The 2,587-nt window shown below is 32.2% G+C and overlaps 1 non-coding gene across 1 annotated transcript; it reads right to left on the reverse strand.

The window, feature by feature from the left end:
• Positions 1-1,773: 1,773 nt before the first annotated feature.
• LOC127747827 (small nucleolar RNA R71) lies at positions 1,774-1,877 on the reverse strand. The gene has a single exon (XR_008009774.1). It is a non-coding gene; the product is annotated as a small nucleolar RNA R71 (small nucleolar RNA).
• Positions 1,878-2,587: the final 710 nt, after the last annotated feature.

A 2,587-nucleotide genomic window follows, 5' to 3' on the forward strand; every position in this document is an offset into this window, starting at 1 on the left:
GATCTTCAAGTTGTTCTTGATAAGTCTTCTTGTTTGATCTTCATATTTTCTTGTTTTGTGTCTTTTGTTGTTTTTCATATGAATTTTTGCATTCATAGTGTCTAAACATGAAAAATTTCTAAGTTTGGTGTCTTGCATGTGTTTCTTTTCTTGAAAATTTTTCAAAAAATAAATCTTGATGTTCATCATGATCTTCAAAGTGTTCTTGGTGTTCATCTTGACATTGATAGTGTTCTTGCATGCATTAGTGGTTTTGATCCAAAATTTTCATGTTTTGGGTCATATTTGTGTTTTTCTCTCTCTTCATTAAAAATTCAAAAAAATTAAAAAAATATCTTTTCCTTATTTTACTCATAAAATTTGAAATTTTTGGGTTGACTTAGTCAAAAATTTTTAAAATTAGTTGTTTCTTGTTAGTCAAGTCAAGATTTCAATTTTAAAAATCTTATCTTTTCAAAACTTTTTTTAAAAATCAAATCTTTTTCATTTTTCTTTTATGATTTTTGAAAATTTAAAAATAATTTTCAAAATCTTTTTCTTATGTTTATTTCAAAATTTCTAAAACTTTACTAACAATTAATGTGATTGATTAAAAAATTTGAAGTTTGTTACTTTTTTGTTAAGAAAGGTTCAATCTTTAAATTCTAGAATCATATCTTTTAGTTTCTTGTTAGTCAAGTAATCAATTTTAATTTTAAAAATCAAATCTTTCTCAAAATATCTTTTTAATCATATCTTTTCAAAAATATCTTTTTCAAATCATATATTTTTCAAAATTAATTTCAAAATCTTTTCTAATTTCTTATCTTTTCAAAATTGATTTTCAAATCTTTTTCAACTAACTAATTGACTTTTTGTTTGTTTCTTATCTTTTTCAAAACCACCTAACTACTTTTCTCTCTCTAATTTTCGAAATTCCTCACTCTTTTTCAAAATTCTTTTAATTAACTAATTGTTTCAAATTTTAATTTTAATTGTACTTCTTCTCTCAATTTTCGAAAATCACTAACTATTTTTCAAAAACAATTTTCGAATTTCTCTCTCTCATCTTCTTCTATTTATTTATTTAATTACTAACACTCTTCAATTCATCTAAAAATTTGAACTCTCTCTTATCCTCTATGTTCGAATTTTTCTCAACCTTCTTCTATTCTTTTCTTCTTCTACTCACATAAAGGAATCTCTATACTGTGACATAGAGAATTCCTCTACCTTTCCTGTTCTCTTCTTTTTCATATGAGCAGGAGCAAGGACAAGAACATTCTTGTTGAAGCAGATCCTGAACCTGAAAGGACTCTGAAGAAGAAACTAAGAGAAGCTAAAGCACAACAATCTAGAGAAAATCTTACAGAGAATCTCGAAAAAAAAGACATGGCCGAACCCAATAACAATGGTGGAGGCGCAAGGAGGATGCTTGGTGATTATACTGCACCTACTTCAAATTTTTATGGAAGAAGCATCTCAATCCCTACAATTGGAGCAAACAATTTTGAGCTAAAGCCTCAACTAGTTGCTCTGATGCAACAGAACTGCAAGTTCTATGGACTTCCATCAGAAGATCCCTATCAGTTTTTAACTGAATTCTTATAGATCTGTGATACTGTTCAGACTAATGGAGTAGATCTTGAAGTCTACAGGCTCATGCTTTTCCCCTTTGTTGTAAGAGACAAAGCTAGAACATGGTTGGACTCACAACCTAAAGATAGCCTGGACTCTTGGGATAAGCTGGTCACGGCCTTCTTGGCCAAGTTCTTTCCTCCTCAAAAGCTGAGCAAGCTTAGAGTGAATGTTCAGACCTTCAAGCAAAAAGATGGTGAATCCCTCTATGAAGCTTGGGAAAGATACAAGTAGTTGACCAAAAAGTGTCCTTCTAGCATGCTTTCAGAGTGGACCATTTTAGATATATTCTATGATGGTCTATCTGAGCTTTCTAAGATGTCACTGGACCATTCTGCAGGTGGATCCATCCACCTAAAGAAAATGCCTGCAGAAGCTCAAGAACTCATTGACATGGTTGCAAATAACCAATTCATATACATCTCTGAAAGAAATCCTGTAAGTAATGGGACGCCTCAGAAGAATGGAGTTCTTGAAATTGATGCTCTGAATGCCATATTGGTTCAGAACAAAATGTTGAGTCAGCAAGTCAACATGATTTCTCAAAGTCTGAATGGATGGAAAAATGCATCCAACAGTACTAAAGAGGCATCTTCTGAAGAAGAAGCTTATGATCCTGAGAACCCTGCAATGGCAGAGGTGAATTACATGGGTGAACCCTATGGGAACACCTATAATTCCTCATGGAGAAATCATCCAAATTTCTCATGGAAGGATCAACAAAAGCCCCAACAAGGATTTAATAATGGTGGAAGAAACAGGTTTAGCAATAGCAAGCCTTTTCCATCATCTTCTCAGCAACAGATAGAGAATTCTATGCAGAGCCCCTCTAGCTTAGCAAATATAGTCTCTGATCTATCTAAGGCCACTTTAAGTTTCATGAATGAAACAAGGTCCTCTATTAGAAATTTGGAGGTACAAGTGGGTCAGCTGAGTAAGAAAATCATTGAAACTCCTCCTAGTACTCTCC

The sequence above is a fragment of the Arachis duranensis genome, chromosome 5 (assembly GCF_000817695.3).
Source record: "Arachis duranensis cultivar V14167 chromosome 5, aradu.V14167.gnm2.J7QH, whole genome shotgun sequence".
NCBI lineage: Eukaryota > Viridiplantae > Streptophyta > Magnoliopsida > Fabales > Fabaceae > Arachis > Arachis duranensis.